At 36.3% G+C, this 23,468-nt stretch overlaps 1 long non-coding RNA gene across 1 annotated transcript; it reads right to left on the bottom strand.

Moving 5' to 3' along the window:
* Window positions 1-4,709: 4,709 nt before the first annotated feature.
* LOC149832040 (uncharacterized) lies at window positions 4,710-15,904 on the bottom strand. Its single transcript, XR_016433073.1, has 2 exons — window positions 15,728-15,904; window positions 4,710-5,044 (listed from the first exon to the last, which is right to left on the bottom strand). It is a non-coding gene; the product is annotated as an uncharacterized LOC149832040 (long non-coding RNA).
* Between the last annotated feature and the right edge of the window lie 7,564 nt (window positions 15,905-23,468).

Raw genomic sequence — 23,468 nt, 5'->3', positions numbered from 1 at the left:
CTAGAGGCACGAGGGCAAATATGACTTAAGGAATGTTAGGTGCTTCAACTGCCATCCGATGGGTCACTATGCCAACGACTGCCTACAACCTGATCAAAGAAGTAGTGCACCCCCGAAGCATAAGCCTGTGGTACCAGGTCGCGCTTATGCGACTGCTCTTCAAGAAACTCATGCTAGTCCTGGAGTGGTTAAAGGTACACTTCCTATTCCTGGTATTTTAGCACATGTATTGTTTGACTCTAGAACTACACATAGTTTCACTACCTCAACTTTTGGGAAATGGTTGCCCGTTGCACCTTCACGATTGAGTGTTTCTTACTTGATAGAAATACCTATAGGCGAGTCCACCATTGTGGATACTGTATATAACAATTGTATAGTAAAAATAGAAAACCGTGAGTTGCCTGTGAACTTATTGCAACTCGATTTCAAGGATATAGACGTTGTTCTTGGCATGGATTGGTTGTCGGACCATCATGCCATCATTGATTGCAGAAAGAAGTGTGTCAGTTTTCAAACCCCCCAGACTCCAACTTTTACATATCAGGGTGTTAGGAAACTACCCAAGCCAACGATTATATCTTGCATAAAGGCCAATAAATACATTCATGAAAGATGCATTGAATTTTTTGCCTACATGAAGACCAAAGAGAGAAAAGACCTCACCATATCAGATGTAGACATAGTTCATGAATATACTGATATTTTTCTAGAGAAACTATCAGGTCGCCCTCCTGATCGAGAAATTGAATTCCAGATTGATCTTGTTTCGGGAACAACGCTTATTTTAAAAGCTTCTTATCAGATGAGACTTCCAAAACTTAAAGAACTCAATGAGCAACTACAAGAATTATTGGAGAAAAGTTTTATTCGACCATCAATATCTCTTTGGGGTGCTCCAATTCTGTTCGTCAAGAAGAAAAATGGATCACTGCAAATGTGTATAGATTACCGACAACTGAATATAGTGACCATCAAGAATAAATATCCATTGTTGCAGATTGATGATTTGTTCGATCAACTTCAAAGAGTTGCATGTTTCTCAAAGTTGGATCTAAGATCGGGTTATTATCAGTTGAAGATTAAGAAAGAAGATGTGGCTAAGACAACATTCAGATCAAGATATGACTATTATGAATTATTGGTCATGCCTTTTGGTCTGACTAATACACATGCAACCTTTATGAATATGAAGAATAGGGTTTTCAGACCATATTTGGATATGTTTATGATGGTATTTGTTGATGACATCCTCATTTATTCCATCACGAGGGAGCAGCATGAATAACACCGAGGATAGTCCTGCAAACACAAAGAGAACATCAACTCTACACTAAATTCTCTAAGTATGCCTTTTGGTTGAAACAAGTGTCTTTTCTTGGACATTATTTCTAAAAATTGAATTATGGTAGACCTTGCGAAGATTGAAGCAGTCACTAATTGGGCTAGACTCAAGAATCCTATCGAGATTCATAGTTTTTTAGGATTGGCTGGGTACTACCGACGATTTGTGAAAGGGTTTTCTCTGTTGGTGACTCCAATAACAAAGCTCACTAAGAAAGACGTAAAGTTTGAGTGGAATGACAAGTGTGAGTGAAGTTTTTAGGAGATAAAGAAGCGTTTGACTACTGCTCTAATGTTGGTCTTACCTTCTGGATCCGAAGGTTTTACTGTTTACATCGATGCATCTCATAAGAGATTGGGTTGCATCTTGATATAGCATGGTAAGGTGATAGCTTGTGTATCTCGCCAACTCAAAACACATGAAATTAACTATCTGACACATGACTTGGAGCTAGATGCAGTTGTATTCGTCCTTAAGATATGAAGGCACTACTTATATGACGAGCAATTTGAAGTTTTTACCGACCATCAAAGCCTTAAATATTTATTTTTGCAAAGAGACTTGAACTTGAGGCAGAGAAGATGGCTGAAATTTTTAATAGATCATGACTTTGAGCTGAAATATCATCCTGGAAAAGTGAATGTAGTCGCTGATGCTCTTAGCAGCAAGTCAAGAGCATTAGCCGAACTCACATATTGAGATTTATTTTCTTCGGTCACACATTAGAAAGAAAAAACTCAATGCTTACCAGGTTGATTATTATTTGTGCAAACCACATTAAGGTCGAAATTGTGGGAGCAAATTAAAGAAAAGCAACCCTTAGATCCAGAGTTGCCCAGGTGAGACAGAAGATTTCAGAAAGTGAGGAGTCAGACTTCAAAGTTGATGATAAAAAACTTCTCAAATTTCATAATAGAGTGAGGAACACAAATTTGCATATGGTTTTTATTGATTTGGAGAAGGCATACGATAGAGTACCTAGGGACGTTCTCTGGTGAACAATGATGAAGAAAGGTGTTTCTCTCAAGTACATTAGTATAATTAAGGATATGTATGAAGGAGTAGTAACCAATGTCCGCACTTGTGGAGGGGTGACAACCAATTTTCCTAGAATGGTTGGGTTACATCAAGGATCTGCTTTAAGCCCTTTCTTATTTGCTATAGTGATGGATGAACTTACGAGATCAATTCAAAAAAATGTGCTGTGGTGTATGTTGTTTGCTGATGATATTGTTTTGATTGATGAGTCTAGAGCTGGGGTTAATGCTAAGTTAGAATTATGGAGACAGACATTGGAAGCAAGAGGTTTTAAGTTGAGTAAGACTAAGACAAAATACATGTAATGTCGGTTTAGTAAGCAACGAAGTAGTGATGGGAGTGTAGTGAAGCTTGGTGAACAAGAAATATCGGTAGATGATTGTTCCAAATATTTGGGATCTATCATTCAAAAGTATGGAGAAATTGATGGAGATGTAAATCATAGGATAAAGGTTGGGTGGATGAAATGGAAAAGTGCAACTGGAGTATTGTGCGATCGTAAAATGCCATTGCGGTTGAAGGGAAAGTTTTATAGGACGACTATTAGGCCCGTTTTACTATATGGTACGGAATGTTGGGTTGTCAAGAGACATCATATTCAAAAAATGAGTGTAGCTGAGATGCATATGATGAGATGGATGTGTGGAAATACAATAAAAGATAAGATTCGGAACGAGGAGATACGTAAGAAGGTAGGCGTTGCACCCATTGAAAATAAGATGAGAGAGAATCGTTTACGGTGGTTTGGACATATTCGGCGAAGGCCTAATGATGCTCCAGTTAGAAGGATGGAGAAATGGGAAAATATATTAGTTAAAAGAGGTCGGGGTAGGCCTAGGAAGACATGGATGGAGGTGATAAGAAAGGATATGAATGCTTTGAACCTCACCGAGGACATGGCATTGGATAGAAATGATTGGAGGAGAAGGATTCATGTGAAAGACCCAAAATGATTTTCTTTTTTGGTTCATATCGCTGACCCCAATTGTTTTGGGATGAAGGCGTAGTTATTGTTGTTGATTATCAGTACTACTATTATATATACATGGGTCGGCGGCCGATGTCTGCCTGCGGCCCAGTCGGTGTCGGCCCGTGGTGGGCTGAGCTGCCCGACCCAATGCCCACACCTAGATATCACCGATATTTTGTAAATATCGTGATATTATCGACAAATACAGGTCATCCGTTAATAAAGGTAAAACACGATATTTTAAAAATATATCCAGGAACAAAAATATCGTGATATTTAAAAAATAACTTATTTGATCTATTTTAAGCCCAAATTTTGTATTTTTGGGTTTTTTTGTATTTTAAAAACTTTTCAAAGTTATTTCCCTATATTTTTCCAAGAACTATTATTTTCTTATATTTCCTATTATTTTTCATATTTTTTGTATTTTTAAAACTCTTGAGATTTTCCAACTTTTGAAAATCTCTCTAAGAAATACCCTCACTGAGAAATTACATTTCGAATTTGATCCACCATGGATCAGCTCGTAGAATCGGCAATACACATGATCTATGTGCTTGCATTTGATCCATGCTACGAGTAAGATGAATTTTACATTAATTGTGTTCTCGGATGAACTAATGTCTTTGTCTTCCATCTTAGTTCCTTGGAGAAACTTTAATGGCTAATGAAAAAACTCCAAGATAGAAGAAGGAAGAAGATGGTAGAATGAGAGATTAGAGAATTCTAATGAGAATGGGAGAGGGAGAGATAACTAACATTGTTATTCCTCCTCACGAGGACCTTTATTTATAGATGAACTTAGGCAAGAGTCTCATTTCTAATATAAGAGGTTAATATTTATTAATCTCCTTTATTAATAAAATAATAAAATAAATTATAGGTCATAAGTCATTAGATTTTAAAATTAATTAAGCTAGAGAAGAAAGGTAGGGACTTCTTACCCACGATATAGGTGACTATGGTCGGAACAAGTGTAGGACCGCTACAAACAAAGCCCGACGGACAACAAGTTAAGAACTAGGAATACATATTACACCAAGCTAAATGAATCACATCAGGTTAGATTCATTAAATTCCAATTCTTTTTTACCCCTTATCATTATGCAATCATGAACATTCATTTTCTTCAATGCTCAAACAACTTCCAGACTTAGAGATCACTTCAGAAGTTATCTACAACACCAGATCTCATGATGAATATCTTGTACTTAGGAAGCCCCATTAAGTATCAAGGAAAACAACAAACCACAATGCACATGCTAAAAGAAATAAAAGGTGAAAAGCAAATGTTGCTTACCCAACCAGGTAAATTCGAAGGAAAACTGCAGAATCAAGTCCAGCATGGTCAATTAGTTCAGGTTCGGGCATTCTCAATGCTTCTGGCATCCAATGTAAAAATTTCAAGTAGGATTTTAAGTCCAAATTGACAAATTTGTTGACAAACATTCCCGAAGTTGTTGGACTGCTTCGTAAACCTTTAAGATACCACTTTGGAAAGTACACCCTATCATTGATTGGCTGCAGCCGGAGTACAGCAAATGCAATAAGGAATGCAATTGCTGTGAGAATATTTATTGCTGCGGTAAGGCCCATGTCAGCAAGTGTAGCCATTTATGCCTTGCAAAAACCAAGGAGTTTTGTATTCTTGTTGAATGTTTGGATACTCGAAATAGTTAATGAAATGCACCCTGAAATGCATAGTAAATTATATTAGATAAAATATAACAAATAAAATCAAAGTGATTCTCATTGATCTATCTTAAGGGGAAAAATAAAAAGCAGCATCTCAAGATTAAAATCAACCTCAAAAGTATTGCAATAACAACTCTAGGAAAATAATTAGTTGCAGAGAGAGAAGTTTCAAATGAAACTTTCAAAATAAAAAGAAGATTTGGACTATCCTGAACCGATTTATCAGATAACTGTATGATAAACAAAAAGCTTCTTTACTTTGAAAAATATTTGAGTACTTCAATTACAAGAAAGATTTTTCTATGCAGTAACATGTTTAGGAAAGACTTTTTTATGCAGGTAACATCTTTAGGCTGTTCAACAACACAAAAGAAAATGAGTTAAATTAGATAATGTCTAGTTAATCAACATCAATCTGTATCAGTTTCCTATTTTCCATAAAATGAACAATGTTAATTCACATGGTCCTGCTAACGAAGTGCAGCATACCAATGTTATCAAAGGCAAGACGAGGTGCTCAGTTAGGCAACACTAGTAGTATAGGAGTTGAGAGCCAAGAGTGTATGTAGTCATCTACACAAGCTTCGCACCACTTAAGGCAATCAATCATAATAAAAACTTTCTGTTTGTTCGGTACTGAGGATCCAAATAATGCTTCCATAAATTTTCGCAAAATCTTTCTCCCATTACTTTTATCCTCCTATATCCCACTGCCATCCTGCCACAGACACCTCCATCATTGTCCAATTATCCCAGTTCAATCCGAAAACAATTGCTTTTGAAATACGAGTTCACACCTAAAGAACACTAAAACGACCAATCCCCAGATAAGCGATGATGAGGATTATTAAGAAACAATTATTGATATAAGAAGGCTTGACAAAGAGAATATCAGTCTTGCTCAATTCCAATCAGATTTCCATCTAATTAACTAAAAGCATATTCCACGGGCATCTCAGAATTGCCTACCAGCATATAGAGCCAAGAAATTCTAACACCTTCCTAGTTACAAAATTTTTCCATTTACATCTTAGGAAGAAAATGATCCTATTGGACAGTTGTATTTCAAGCTCCACGGCACAACATTATATTGGTATAGCCTTCACAAAATCTACCCTGATATTTCTAGCAAGGCATTGTGCAGTGGAGAGAAGAGAAACCCTTGAGCCATGAACATGACATATGGAAAAAGAAAAAAGAAAGAAAGAAACTACATAGCAAATAAAGGGATTCAACTGTTTGACAGATGATGCTCAATGCACAGCATTTGAAACTATTCCTGTTAAGATAGGAATGCACTACAACCAAGCTAGCTTGTGCTCAACCCGTTTAAGCTAGGCTCAGACCTGGACCCGAGCTCGAAAAGAGTCTCAGGCTTGTTCAAGTAAACAAGCCATGCTTGATAAATACTCTTGAATAAGATCAAGAAGTTTGCAAAGTGGGATTGTAAAAGGATTATGTACTGCTTGTGTTGCATATTTGTCCGAAAAAGAAGTCCTACCCTAATGGGTAGGGCGTAGGGCTAAGGGAGGTGGCAAGTTTGAATCCGCCCATTCCACTTTTCTGTTAAAATATATGTAACTATACATATATATATATATATATATATATTTTTGTCTATAAATATATATATATATGTATAATACCCGATAGGGGTATTATCGACTTTTCACATAGTTGTTTTAGTAAACAACTATTTATTTTTCCTTTTTCACTTTTTATTTTTTCTTTTATTTTTGTGTCTCAAAATCCAACCCAAAAGGGGCCCCACATAGAGTCATTGGGGGCTCCCAACAACTCTATGGGAGCCCCCTTTTGAGACCCCTTTTTGGGGTGTATAAATAGGGGTGACCCCCTTTGTATTCTTCATGCTTGAGAGCTCTCTCCTTCAATAAAATGTATTTATTTTTTAGTTTGTGCCTTTCTCAAGGCTTGTTTATGTTGTCCCATAGTGGACTTGGCTATTATCTCTCTTGTGTATTGGACCATTGTTGGTCATTGTGAATGCTTATAGCATTCTTTATTTTTCTGCATACTTCATTTCATGGTATCAGAGCCATTCGGTTCTTAGAGGAAGAAGCGTAATATTCATTTTTACATATATTCTCTATCCTTCACACTCTTTGGTGACATCATGGAATCCAAAATCGACCTATCCTTCAAGCTTAATGGAAAGAACTACATGATGTGGGCATCGGCAATGGATAACAACCTCAAAGGTAAGAAACTTTGCGGTTATGTTATGGGTTTCATTCCGGAACCCCAATTGGAGCTCACTAAGATGGAAGGAGGTCATGAAAAAGCTCTTGAGGGAGACGCTTGTTAAAATATGTGTACTCGTACACATATATGTATGTTGAAATATAATCCTTAAATGTACATGTATATTTATATATATATATATATAAAGATACGTATACATATATATGTATATGTATCTCTATTTATATATATATATATATAAATATATTTTTTTTCTCTTCCTAAAATACCCTCAAGGGTATTCTTGTAATTTTTCATTTTACGCATATTCCAATTGGAATATGCATGTAATTTTTCTTTTATTTTTTAGTTTCTTTTTTTTATTTTTTTGTGGTTTGCGCCACCTAGGGAGGCTCCCCAAAGAGTTGTTGGGGAGACCCCAACGGTCACAAATGTGACCGTTGGGGGCTCCCAACGACTCCTTTGGGAGCCCCCTATGTGGCTCCTCTCTTGTGTTATAAATAGGGGTCTCCCCCTTTGTATTCTTCACTCCTTGGAGGAGCATTTGCTCCATTGTATTGGGTTTTTACCCTCTTCTTCCTTTTTCTTCAATGATATTCAACTTATGACTTTAAGTCATATTTTGCCCCTTTTGTGAGTTTATGTGTTAGCACATTATGTGCTTGTGTTGTTCCCTTTAGTGGGTATATTCGCACTTCATGTGCATGTGTATGAGTTCATTATTGAACCTAATGTATTCAATGTCACTTTCTAACAACGCTCGCCTCAAAGCCATTGAAGACCACCAAAAGAAAGTTTAAGATTGAGAGAGCAACCACGCCAAAATCCTTTCTTGGTTCATGAACAATGTCGAACTCAAGGTATGTGCTAATATAGCTAAATTTCGTTGAGCTAATGAGGCTTGGTTCTTTATGAAGGATATGTATATCCAAAAAGACCTTGCAAGAGCATATTTTTTGCAAAAAAAAATTAGAACCACCAAACAAGGTGATTCAAGCATACAAGATTACTATAGTGCATTAAATCCTCTATGGGATGAGTTGGCTCTTTTAGAGTCAAAATGGGTAGCTATGGAAGATATTGAACTAAGGCAAAAACAAATGGAACAAGACCGATTGTTCCAATTTTTGTTTGGGCTACGTCCCAAATTTGAGCAAGTGAGGTCTTCACTCCTCCGTAGATCTATTTTTCCATCAATAGAAGATGCCATTGCCAAAATCACACAAGAGGAAACTAGGCTTGGCATGAGTAAGAACATTGATGAAGTGTTTGCCATATCCAAACCCGGTAATAATGTCAAAACCTATAAACCACCCCATTTTGAAAAACATGGAAACAATAGTGGAGGAAGAAAGATGATTATATATTTATATGTCATCATTGCTATGAGTCAGGTCACATTAAACCCGTTTGCCCAAAGCTAAATAGAACATTCAAGCCTAAGGTGGCATCCCTTGAAGAATCTACCACCAAAGAAGAAGAGGGCAAGAGTGGCAACCTCAAAGAAACATTTGGCCAAATATTTATGGCTCTACAACAAATTCTCAAAGTTACTTCTTCCACATTGGGTGCGGCTATTACGTCTACATCAACACCCAGTACGTATTCTTGAATTTTAGACTCTGGAGCATCCTTTCATATGACCCCACGTGAAAATGTATTAACCGATGTATGCATCAATTCAAAAAGTTCATGTGTTTCTACGACCGATAGAACCTTTTTAAAAATCACAAGTATTGGAATACTTAACTCTAAAAACTCTCAAAACCTTTTTGTTTCAAAAGTAAGAGTAGTTCCAAAGTTAAATTTGAATATTTTTTCGATTTCCCAAATTGCCGACCATGGATGTGAAATATTTTTCTCATCTAATGGTTGCTTTGTGCAGGATCTCCAGTCCGGGAAGCGGATTGGGCAAGGCCATAGGAAGGGGGACCTCTATTATATGGATCATCTAAACCTTCCTACAAACTCTTTTTGTACTTATATCCAATATAAAAACATTGAAACTTGGCATAAAAGACTTGGACATCCAGGTTATTCAAAAATGTATCTTTTTCCATTCGGAAACAAATTTTGTAAAAAAAACAACATTAATTGCAAAGATTGTATTTTTTGAAAAATGAAGTCTATTCCATTTACAACTAGAACTTTTCTTTTCACAAGACCTTTTGAATTGGTGCACTCGGATGTTTGGGGTCCATCTACGATCATGTTTAAAGATGGTTACTCATACTATGTCACTTTTATTGATGACTTTACTCATTATGTTTGGATTTATTTTCTCAATCATAAATCAAAAGTATTTTCCTTCTTTAAAGACTTTCATATGAAAATACAAAATCAATTTTAAAGTAATATATCCATTCTTAGATCCGATTCCGGTGGAGAATACTTGCCCAACGAATTTCAAAATTATTTAAAACAAAATAGAAATTGCCATCAAAGATCATGTCCTAGAACTCCACAATAAAATGCACTAGGGGAAAGAAAACATAGACATATTATAGAAACCGCTAGAACATTGCTTATTTCTAAAAATATTCTAATTTTTTTTGGGCCGAAGCAGTCTTAACTTCAACATATTTAATCAATCGAATGTCTTCTTCTAAATTAAAGAATGTTTCTCCTTATAAAAAACTTTTTAAATTTTCCTCCGACTTCAATCGCCTTCGCATCTTTGGTTGTAAATGATTTGTTCTCTCACATAAGAGAGATAAGTTGTCTCCAAAGGCAATTGAATGTGTTTTTCTAGGTTATGGGGGAAATAAAAAAGGTTATAGGTGTTTTGATTTCAAAAATAACAAACTATATGTTTCAAAAAACATGACTTTTTTAGAAGATGAAAATGGTTTTGAAAAGCTACATAAACCAAATGAAATTGACTACATGTTCTTACATGATTTTATAGATGATATATGTGATGATTCTATTGAAAGTATAGATGATACTTGTGAAGTATCCAATATTGAAATATCACCACATAATGGTGATACTAATAATGAAAATATTCATGTTTATACTCGAAGAGAACAAGAAAGACCTATTAGTGCGGAGAAATTTTCTCAACTTTTCGAATCCTTGGAAGAAACCCCCGTTAGGCGGTCTTCTAGAGAATCCATTCCACCCAATAGGTTTGGGTCATATGAGTCTCTTGCACCAAATTTTCGAGCATGTCTAATAGCCTTACACTCATATTATGAACCCACTCATTATAATCAAGCCAAAACTCTACCTCATTGGATTGAAGCAATGAAGATAGAATTAGATGCTCTAAAAAAGGCTAATACTTGGAAAATAGTCAAGCTTCCTCCACATAAAAAACCTATTGGATGCCGCTGGGTCTTTAAGGTTAAAACCAAAAGTGATGGATCCTTGGAAAGATATTTCGGGCTTCTATGTCTTTTTAGGAGATTCCTTAATTGTTTGAAGATGCAAGAAGTAACAGAAAGTCTCGTTATCCTCTACTGAAGCTGAATAGCGGGCTATGACAACTACTACTATGAAACTTGTTTGGCTTCAAAGTCTTCTCAAAGATATGGGAGTTGACATTATAGGTGCTTCAAAGCTATGTTGTGACAACAAAAATGTCATTTACATTGCCAGTAATCACACCTTCCATGAGTGCACCAAACATATAGAGATGGACTGCCACTATGTTCGTGATGAGTACCTACGAGGAACAGTTACTCTACCATGTCACATCAGAATATCAGTTAGCGGATTTTTTCACTAAAGCTCTTCCTGCTCCCTGCTTCACATTTCTTCTTGGCAAACTTTCGGTTATCTCTCCGTAAAGTTTGAGGGGGGGTGTTAAAATATATATAACTATACATATATATGTGTGTGTATAATACCCGATAGGGGTATTATCGATTTTTTTTTAGTAAACAACTATTTCTTTTTTCTTTTTCACTTTTTATTTTCTTTTTATTTTTCCTTTTATTTTGTGTCTCAAAATCCAACCCAAAAGGGGCCCCACGTAGAGTCATTGGGCCCCCCAACGGTCACATTTGTGACTGTTGGGGGCTCCCAATGACTCTATGGGAGCCCCCTTTTGGCTCTCCTTTTGAGACCCCTTTTTGGGGTGTATAAATAGGGGTGATCCCCTTTGTATTCTTCATGCTTGAGAGCTCTCTGCTTCAATAAAGTGTATTTATTTTTTAGTTTGTGCCTTTCTTAAGGCTTGTTTATGTTGTCCCATAGTGGACTTGGCTATTATCTCTCTTGTGTATTGGACCATTGTTGGTCATTGTGAATGCTTATAGCATTCTTTATTTTTCAGCATACTTCATTTCATTTTTTTCTTTTTCTTTTAATCAGAGTTAAACATCAAAGCCAACCTGAACTTGAACGTCATTGTTCAAGCTCGGCTGGAGCTCGAACCAAGCTTGTGCATTTCTTTTTTTTTTAAACTAACCGAGCTCAAACCGCCCAGGCTCGGTTTGAGCTTGCTCATGTGCAGCCCTATGTTAAGAGACATCCCACATGTCAGTTGCCCTGACAGGGTGGCATGAAGAGTAATAAGAAGTTGCAATATCCATCATCATCTCCAAGCACAACCTACTAGAAAACTGAAGGTAAGTCTGTCATAACTTAGCATGATAAAAGACCTTAGATAACATGCCAGTTTATGGGAAGTAGCCATAAACAGTTCTGAAACAAGTCAACTGAATGGAAAATTCCATGCTAGTACTGGCCTCTTTTGAGCTAATCTACATAGAGTTGAACATTTTGACAGCTATGTGGTTGACCATGAAAGGGTGTTAAAAATACTGATGTTATAAACTTATAAACAGTATTAGCCAATAGCAGCCATTAACTGAGAGCCAATATCATCTTGGTTCTATAAAGCATCAAGTGGTAGGAATAAAGCTCAAAATCATGAAACATTAGCCTACCTTCATGAATGATCAACTATATAGAGTACAAAGTTGCATGTAGAGAATGTTTTCAGTTACAACAACAGTGACAGAACTCATACCATGTAGTAATAGATGCTGACTTCTTAATCTATGGACAGTAGAATATTTTGGCATGACAGAACATCAGCTGTCAAAAATTTCTGGCACCAAAACAAAATTTTGAAGTTGATATAACAATATTGCCATGCACTTGCAGCACTAAAATAGGTAATTTAGGAAACCAACAATTTTTTATGCTATTCAAAATAGTTCAACTGATGGATATCTCTAACCAAATCTCTCAGGTTCAGATCTCACTAGTGTCATCACTTGCCATTTTTAACCAAGGTACATAAAAGGACTTGACTTGTACTGCAGTTAGGCTGCCAAAAAGAGAAGAGGCGAAAAGAATTGCCTTGAAGCTTAGAGAAATGGTAGATTGGTACAGAAAGATAAGACAAACAGTTTAGTTTTGATGGCTTTCATCTTTACTTTTTCAAGGAAGGCAAAAGGGAAATTCATCTTTATTGAATTAATCTTCAATCGAGAATCAGCCTATATCTATTTCTTTTGTTGTTTGTCTTATTTCTCATTCAAATCGTTGAATCTCATACTGTCATTTTACAGATTCTGTGACCACCATGAATATCACATTTCCTAAGGTCAAGGTCATGCTTTGCTCATCCCATTACAGTGTTTAAAAAGGGGGCACCATTCCTTACATTAGATGCACAAAACTTCTTGCGCCTATTGATGTCAGGGTCAAATTACTGCTACAGTTTATTACTGTGGAAGAAACAATAGCAAAAAATAAAAAGAAAATTAGCATGACCTTGAATACTCTATAAGTATCAAATTTCAAATGACCAGGGACTATTACGATGGACTTGATACTTTCTAAAGATATTTTGGCTGAAGTATTTGACCTTCCTACAACAAAAAATGTCTGAATGAACTAAAAACTTCTTATGCAGTAGTCGCAGACCAAAATGAAGCATAACAATGAATTGATCAGCAAACATTAAGAGAACATGTTATCAGTTTGCCTTGATTCAGCAACCCATCATTCATTTTGATAAGGTAGGTTATGCCCCTGAGGCCTTCAGGATCAATATGAATTGCTTGTTACTTATATTTCATGAAAAATTCCATGCTCCATGTTTTCTGTGTAAAGGCCCATTTGACTGATCATGAATAATTGCTCATAGACAAGTGCATAATAGCAACACCATCTTGCAGCAACAATTGTCATGATTCTTTTCACCAATAGTAAGAGGGGTCTCAATTCAACAGTTAGAAGTGAAAGAGAGCGAGAAGGTAATACAACAATAAGAGATGACACAGCTATGGCTGCAACAGAAATTTTGGATGTTTTAGACTTAATCCTGGACATAGAGTTTCCTTATTGTTGCATTTGGTTTATTTTGTTGTCCCAGTTTTCTTATTCAAGGACCAAGGGAATGAAACAGTGAAAATAAAACAAGTTCACTCAACAACGTATGAAGGATTTCGATATTACTTTACCATCAAAACATGTAAAAAGAAAAACTAGACAACCAGTCCATAACAAAGCCTCCAAAGTCAAGAACCACTATAAACTTGAAGTATATTCCGATTATGATGATGGTGATGTCGAGGGAGGAGAATACTAGTACATAATCTCTAACATAATGAACTATGTGAGTATGATTAACAATCCACATATCAGCAACCAAATGCATCACTTCTTACACAATAATAATCTAGCTTAGCCCATGTACTATGCAAAGGACATCTAACTGCTTAGCTCACATATGGTCAATAAATCAAGCTACCAATTTTCTCCATTTCATGAAGTTTATGTGAAATTTATTGTGACAAGAATTATTCATGGTGAGAGCAATCATCTCAGGTCCAAGAAAAAGCCGAAGAATTTTAAGATGCTTCTTCTCAAATGTCTCTCCAGTTTTTATGCAGCTTAAACTACAGCATGTGAATAATCGATTCTTCAAAATATCAACTTCATAAGCAAGGATGTAGCACCCAACATCTAGGAGAAGTGCAAGCAATTGTTCAACATCATGTCTTCTATAGAACCAGCTTCTCCAAAGAAGCTGAAGAGCTTTAGCCTATATAAGGCCCCGCTATGGAAACAAACTCAATTACTTGAATCTATACAATTAAATAAGGTTCGACGAACACTCTCTTCTGGACCTCCATTCATGACTATTTTCACATGAGTTGCCATAGAACTAATCTCAGTAAGTGATGGCAACCACAGAATCCAAGTAATAATCATGTATGCCTATATTTCAAATAAGTTAGCAAAGACAACAGGAAGCTACTGCTGCAGCCTCCATCCAAAGGCATTACCTTATGCTGATCTATGCTCCTAAGAGGATACCCGGTATCCTAAAGAACTATAAGTACTGAAAAACTATCTTCCCAACAGGAAGAAGGATTAGATACTGCACCTACCTCAGACTAGTCAAGCAAACTCACCTGATATTTTTGAAATTTTCTGTCACTTAAAGTTTAGAAGCACGTTCATAATTGATCTAAAGCTCAACAGAGTGAAATCGGAGAAGAATCATACTGAACCAAAACCATAAAAGGAACAATTTGCACGTGTGTGTGGGTGTGTGGACGCGAGCGTATAGATGAATCAAAATCAAGCAAAGCGTTGAGAAACAAAGAAAAGAGAAAATATTCGGTGTTTCAAATACTAACTTCTTCGCAGTCAAATTTTACGCATAACAACCTGCCACAGGATCCAATCTTAGGAGAACCTTAGATACCCACTTATCCATAAAACTAGAACAAGTTCGAATTTTGTATTATGCTCCAACACGCAACCTCCCAAGTTATCCCAATCACCCAAAGAAATGGGGTTCTTCCAAACACCCCCTTAGGACATGTTTGGATTCATCCACTTATCCATATAAACGGGAAAAGTTGGGATTTTGCATACTGGTAGTGTGCTCATTTGGCAACCTCCCAAATTACCCTCGTCTTGTGAAGAAGTGAGGTGCGTCCAAAACGAGCCCCCTTAGACCATGTTTGGATTCACCAACTTATCCGCATAAACGGGATAAGTTGGGACGTTGCATAGTGGAGAACAATACATATCCACTTATCCACATAAACGGGATAAGTTGGAATTTTGCATAGTGGTAGTCTTCTCCACAGGGTAACCTCCCAAGTTATGTCAGTCTTCTGAAGTGGGGTGCGTCTAAAACGCCCCCCTTAGGTCATGTTTGGATTCACCCACTTATCCGCATAAGCGGGATAACTTTGGATTTTGCATAATGGAGAACAACACCATATGCTTGCTTATCAGGATTATCTGGATAAGTTGGTAAAACCAAACACCCACTCAGAATTCCCCTCAGTACCTGGATTAGAAAACGAAAAGTAAAGCCAGATCCTTCACTCTCACCAGAGAATTCGATTCAAGTAAGAGAGAGAGAGAGAGAGGTTGGTGCAAATAAGAAAGGGACAGGGAGGAAAAAGGTGAGCTGGGAATGTGACTTTCAAAACGTTACCTTTGCATTCTTTCAGAAAAAAAAACGTTACCTTTGCAACGGCTTGATGGGGTTGGCTGCAACGGCAGATCTGTATCTGATTCGCTGCTTCCTTTGGACACAAAACCATCAACTCTGGAGCCCCAGCTCAGCTCTTCCAAAATCACTTCAGAATACACAAGAAGAAGAAGAAGAAGAAGAAGAAGGTGGGTGCGGAAGCAAAGTGAAAAAGCGGAATAGAAACCGTTGAGGGGAAGAAAAGTGGGATTCCAACAAAGAGAGAGAGAGAGAGAGAGAGAGAGAGAGAGAGAGAGAAAAGAAGGTGACGGGTAGACTAAATTTCCAGCTAAAATTTCTTTGTTGCCCCTGTCGGGTAGAATAAATGGTTTTTGACAGTCACATTTATTAAAATTTGAAATTTACTCGTTCGAATTGTTCGGTAAAAGTTAAAATCCATGGAAACTGGGATTCTTGATCAAAATATTCCTTAAGGAGGCGTTTGCGTATCACAGAAAATTCAGGTTTTTTGCAAAAATGCATCGACGGCATGAGTTTTCGCGGTGACCAAAATGCCAAAACAAGCATGAGATCGCAGACTTGCATAGACGGGTGTGCCATTTTATACGATGGTCCCCCCTTTTTCGTGAAAATGGTTCCCGTGGGGGTCCGATTCTGTTTCCACGTCAGTGGAATCCATGGAAGGGGTGCTGCAGCACCCATTCCGTGATAAGCAAATGCTTCCTAAAAACAAAAAGAAAAAATGAGTTTTTTTCTTTAAAAAGATATATTTCTCAAAATCTGCTTTTTTTTTATGCAAGTTCATCCACTTTTTTAACCTATGCACTTGTGACGTACATTTTAAGTATTTCAATAATATGAAAATGCTGCAAGTTTCTCAAAAAATCTTGGATAGGTTTTATTGCGTACCAATCTAAAAGAAGGACGTCTGTCACATTCACAAATCCTTCAACAAGCCTAAATGGGTGCATTTGGACCCAAGGGATACGACTCAAAGAAGACATACCATAGTTACAAATATCCATGATATTATGAAAATATCATGATGTTACTGAAAATCCAACAAAACCATGAAATAGCATGATATTTTTTAAATATGAGTTGTTTTTTGTGATATCTATTATTCTTGTTATTTCACATTTTTATACATTTCATTCATATTTTTACATAATCTTTTATAAATTTTAAATTTATGTGACGACTCTTTCAATAAATTTTTCTATAGCCAAAATTGTTTAGTGCATTGCAATTTTTTCTCACAAAAAAAAAATCTGATATTGAGATTCGTGACAACAACAAGCGTTTATAACACTGTAAGATGGACCGTGTATTGAATAAGGAGTGAGTGAGTTTTAGGACCACTTATTTCATTGAATGAGGAATGAGTGGTAGGAAAGTTTTTCCCAAAACATATTTGCACTGAAAAGATATATGTCAAAGTTTAAGTGGGTAAATGAAATTTTCGAGTGAGATCATGGACCTGCACTCCTACTAACAAGTGTGCGTTGAATACGTGTCCGTGTCCATTATGTCATTGATTTACCTATCAATCTCTTTTGTCGACAAAATGTGTCGGCAGAAAGCGATGGACGTGTATTTATTAGATCTTCCTGCCTTCCACCAATTAAAAATTAAAACAATCCATTTAAAACAATCTCCTAAACGTTCACGGCGTTTTGTACCGTTTCAAGGTGCAATCTTTTTTTACCATAAATTGTCATTCAAGTGTCAAGTTCCTATTTTACCATTCTACCTCATGATATTACTTTTGAATCCAATTATTGAATATATGGGGAGTTATAATAAGATCCGAAGGTTTTTTTGGATTCTAATTTGAATTCGAAACCGTTGTCTTTTTGGATTTACATGTGGATTCTTATAGAATTTGACCTCTTATGCACATTTCACTGTAAAATACAATGTTATCAGGATTTGCGTGTATCGGCATGTATTGATACGCATGGTATCGGTAGAATTTCGATACGTTGTAGGGCCAATTTGACTAATTTTTAATAAATATAAAAAAATATCAACAAATATTTTTTAAATATTATTTTTAAATTGTTTTAATGATTTTAACACATGGCACGTTTATGATTGACATGTAATAATTTTTCAGAAGATGACTCTCCTGTACAGTTAGTTGACGTGTTTTCTTAAAAAACATACAATTTTGGATATTTTCCTCAAATCCAAAATTGTAATAGCGAGTATTGAAATGTCTCTTTTATCCTTTGCATGCACTTTGGGTGTCACATAAGCTCACTTAAAATAAGATTCACATATTTTTTTTTTGCAGTTCGCATAAAATTATATACGAATTTTATGTTAAACTTGAACAAAATGAGAAAGTTCGCATAAAAATATGTGCAGACTTTCTCAAGTTTGTATAAAATATGTGTTTTCAAGTCCGCATAAAATATATACAAATTTTCTCATTTTATTCAAGTTTAATAGGAAGTCACATATAATTTTATGTGAACTTCATCCGTGCATGCAAAGGGTAAAAAAAAAATATTTCAACGCTGGCTATTTGCAATTTTGGACATGAAGAAAATATCGCAAATTATGAGATTTAAAAGGTACAATTATTTTTGATAATGTATTATTAATTTTGAACCAATATCTGTATCCAAATATAACACGATTCAACTCATAACTTTTTTATTTTTTATTACAATCATATTTTTTATATTTATAACTCAAAGAAACTGCACCTAACACGAAGACCAAGACCTGATCGTGATGCCTTAGTCTGCCATACTTACGATCATCATACCGGCGGCATAAAATTCGGAGACTAGAATCACTACAGTCAGATGCTCATACAACCTCTGAAAAATAGACCATGGCTATTGCAGCCCTACTTTACAGAGATTGCTGAGGTACTCACGAGGAAACCGTCATAATCTTCTTATCTTTTTGCAAGAAGTGGTTGTTCTAAAGACTGCCACAATCTCACAGTGACAGCCCTAAAGCACTTTATCATTTTTTTCTCAACAGAGACGCTAGGGTTAGGCAGACCCTACAAGTTATACAATTATATCATAGGGATTCGAACTTGCAACTTCCCAACACAAGGTGACTAACACTAACTGCTCCTGCCACACAAGCTGAGCCCCCGGTTGGTAAAAGCACGACCACATATTGATTGTTGCCCTTACTACCACATGCATATAATTACAACTTAATATCCATGTAGATGGTCCCATAATTCTACATCTTAACAAATAAGTCATTTTTCCAGTAAAGTTTATTATAAAGCACTTGACAGGAAAGAATCATCAACCACATCAAATAAGCTATCCCTTTTTTCCAAAGAAATTAGGAGACATTGGATTAGTTGAAGAGTGGGTTAATCCCCCACCAGTCCCTTGCTAAGGGATATTGCTCTCCCCTCAATGTTGGTTGACCACAAGTCAAGAAAACTTGGTTGCACCAACGACCATATGGGCTCATAGGTCCGATCTGACGGGTGCAGTCAAACAAGCCCAATTACAAAGCCCGGATCGGGTCAAATGGAGAGATTGACCAAGGTGGGTCAGACTCGCTTATCTGCCTGTCATATATACAAAGAGAAAATCAATTTAACTTGGGTTGTTTTTTTAATATGGCTGAGGATTTTTCAAACTTATAATTTTATAGGTCTGAAATTAAAAAAAAAAGGTATTGTGAAGGGGTTGCATTCATGTCATGTGCCGCAATAATTGAATTATATTTTGGTGTTCTGTTGGTGTCCGAATGTTTGGAAGAATAGGAAATGTTTTCCTTACCGACAATGAATATTATAAAGAGTTTTTAAGGCCAGGCATATACTAACTGTGGGGTGATTGAATAGTAAGTCTTTAAATGCATCATCGTTTACGTTTGTCACCGTATTATGGACGAAGTGGATCCCTTGCACGCCGTTGAAGGGTTGCCTGTTGATCGTGGGTCCCACTTAGGGGTGGCAAAATCTAACATGACCCGCCAACCCGCTTCTTAGTCGGGTTCGGGTTTGGCTTAAACGAGTTCATGTCGTAAACGGGTTGACCCGCCTAACCTGTTTATTAAACGGGTCAGCCGAGTTTGTGTTAAAAGTATACCAACCCGTCAACCCGGCTGACCCGTTTAATAAACGAGTTAGGCGTGCGGGTCAACCTGTTTACCCAAAACCGTTTACCCAACCCGACCCACCCGCCAACCCGCCCGCTAACCTGCCAACCCGTTTATAAAACGGGTTAACCGTGTCGGGTTACCCGTTTAATAAATGGGTCGGGTTCGTGTTGAGGTATGCTGACTCACCAACCCTCCGACCCGACCCGATTGCCACCCCTAGTCCCACTCCACTGATGAGTGTCTCGTGGAGTTGGTGGGGCCAGTGTCGTCAGCATCGTAACCGGTATCGTTTGGCCAACGATTCAAGTGAATGCGCACCGATACTGATTCTCAAGTGAACATCAACCAAAAAAATTAAAAAATATTGTACCAATCAAAATAGGACACATGTTAATTCCTTTAAAAATGATATTTAAAAATTAGTTTAAGCTATTTTTTATATTTATTAAAAAATAGCAGATTAAGGTCGGTGTCATATCGATTTTCTGGCGATACGATACGTTTTGGCCGATTAAAGCCAATACGCACCGATACTGACAACACGGTGGGGCCATGGATAATCTCATGCAAGTGGGTCCTTGGTAACGGACAAACATTTCCTACAGTGGTTTGTACATGCCATTAATTGTAGATTTAACTTTACGTATGTGATCTGTAGGTTTTTTAGTAGAAAATAGGTTTTGAATAATGTATTTGCGGCACTTAAGCAGGTTTTTCAAGGGCCTCGAGAATCAATCGCCTATGCATGATGGAGTCGGGATCGGGTGCAATCACATGGCACAAAATTTGTGCATTAAGCACCTGATTGCCCTCCGTCAGGCCTTGAGCTCCACAACTGAGATGGAGGGCGATCAGGTGTTTAATGCACAAATATTTGTGCAATCATATTGCATCTGATCTTTTCACCCATGCATCAAATATCCTGAGATTTATGATAATTTCAAGAATTACCTGAAAGTTTAAAATGGCAATTTCTTGTGAGATTTTCAAAATATCACAAGATTTATGAAAATACATAAATACCATAATTTAAATGCAACATTTATGTTTTAAATGGTTATTTATCGTAAAAAAAACCATGTATTTTTATTTTTAAATAATTTTTATTAATATTTTCTTATAAAAAATATTTTTATATTTTATATTTTATTTTTAATTGCTGAGATTTTGCCAAAAAATGCAAGATTTCTGAAATTTTTTCAATTTCTAACGAGTTTTTGAAAAACGAGAATTTTCTGATAAAAACGTTTGTCACTATGGCCCCATGATGTACCAAACTTTCATGAACTAAAATATCATATTCTTAGACAAATAAAAACATGATCCAAGATATGATTCTTCGCAAACAAACCATGTTGAACACATCAATGACGTCAGATTTGGTATATACAATTCAGGCCTATTATTTTCCAACTAGATTGTATATACACAATAGCAAATATACATCCCTAATGGGAAAATATTTGTTACATTTGAACAAGCAAACATCCGTAGTCAAATTCTCATGAGACAGTAAAAACTTTTATGTCTCGCATTTTTTTTTGACAAAATGTTGGCAACTATAAATAAATAAATAAGTAAAATTTTTAAAAATAGTATCCTGAATAAATAAAATTTTGAAACTAAAATCACAAAATTTTCCATAAAAACAGCCTTTAGAAACTTAAATATCATCATAAGATAATATATTTACATCTTGTCGAAACTGTGGTGATATTTTGAAAATATCGTAAGAAAATTCTGTTTAAAACTTAAATATCATCGTAAAATGGTGCTTTCACTATTTTTTAAAAAACGGTGATAGTTGTCACTTAGTTGATAACACTAAAACTATGCAATGTGATTGCACATGATCCGCTCTCCTCTACCTGAGTATGATGTCATGAAGAATTAATCTTAGATAAGACAAGGTTTCACGATCTTTCCATGTAACTGTACCTAACCACGGGGCAATCCGGTTAGGCCCAAATTGCCCAAATGAATGATTGAGAATCACTTGTCCAAACCACGCGTGGTTAGGGGTGTCAATGGGTCCGGTCTGGTTTGGTTTGGACCCAGGTAGAACCAGACTTGGCCTCAATTTTTGGGTATGATATCGGGTTCGGACACAATCTAATCGAACTAACCATAAGAGAAACCATACCCGGATCCGACAAAAACTACATGAACCAGACCCGGGCCATACCCGGTAAAATAATATTTTTTTATCATTTTTACATTGAAAATTTGTGGGTCTTAATCGAAACTCGGGTCGGGCATGTCTCTTAATTGGGTCTTCTTATTTCTCACCATACCCCGGACACTATAGGTTTGGTATAGGTCGTGTCCGGGTAAACCTAACTCGTTGACACCCCTACGTGTGTACGTGTGATGCGCTTAAAATAGCATGGTCCAACTCAAAACCCCGTGGGTTGAACCAACCCAACCAGGATGAAGATCAAGAACCGAGTCAGTCATATAAATTCTTACCTCACCTTAAAAGTTTCATATGGAAGGTTTTCCCATTTAGAAAAAAAAAAAACTACAATAAGGTGGTCAAAGTGACATGGATTTGCAATTTAAATAAGGTTGATCTTGTCATAATCACAAGGATTTGAAAAATCTTCACAAACTAGTGTCCAATTTGTCTCCTTGCCTACATACCTTGCCTTCTTTTCTTTTTTTTACTTTTTTGGAACAATGATGCAGATGCCCCTAATTTTTAGCTCAATATCATAACTGGCCACGAATAAAAAAATGATAATTTGACTAATTTGCTTTAGAAAATATAGCAAACATGGTAAATTAATTTTTTCATTGACAATTTTGCTTTTCATCGTGAGTTTTTTTTTTTTCAAATGACAACTTGGCACTTGAATTTATCAGGCAACAACTTGCATGGTGCCTGATTTTTCATTTGACAACTATGACAAGGGAAAAACTTTCAAGAAAAAAAATCAATTGGTCATATTTTTTTTATTTCAATCTTTGGCATTATGCCCAAAAGCAAGTGCCATCTACATCATTATCCGTACTTTTTCTATTGAAATTTATCATAAAATAATTAATCAGCCATTTGTTTAAAACCACAGGTTTCTATAGAAGGGATATGGGTATGTCCAACATGCTATCCATGTTCTTTAAATACTTGAATTTTAATAAAGTTTCGAAGCTTTGAGATGTTAATGATTAGGTAGGATTATTTTCAATCATTATTGTTAGTTGAGAGAGAGAGAGAGGGAGAGGGGGGCATGATCACGAGGTTGGTGAATATTAGGGTTGACACTTATTTTCTATTACATTTTGGCCAAAATGAGGTGCAGCAAATTATAGTTATCATTTGGTTTTTATTAGACGTTATATTTGCGTGTCTCACTTTTCTAGGAGGGCTGAGGGTTTGTGGTTGTAAACGTCTGGATGAAAGATTGCTAATCTTACCCAGAGTTTTATTTACAGGATCCGTTCTTCTTTTCTAAAGTGTCATATACACCTGGTGAAAAAGCTTCTTGTAATACAACGGTGGCTCCCTTGTTTCGTAGGAACAGCTAGTGCACGTCACCTTGTGTTGAGACATTGTAAGTTCGAATCCCAATGGTATCTAACTGGTAGGGGTCTGACTGACCCCTGCTTGCCTTAAAAAAAATTTATTATAATACCTTTTTTATGTCGTGCTTTCAATTCAAAATGGGCTTCTAGGC

Source organism: Nuphar pumila, chromosome 7 (genome assembly GCF_984573655.1).
Source record: "Nuphar pumila chromosome 7, dmNupPumi1.hap1.1, whole genome shotgun sequence".
NCBI classification, from domain to species: domain Eukaryota; kingdom Viridiplantae; phylum Streptophyta; class Magnoliopsida; order Nymphaeales; family Nymphaeaceae; genus Nuphar; species Nuphar pumila.
Note: the sequence above shows the minus strand (reverse complement) of the source record. Positions and strands in the feature narration are given on the sequence as shown.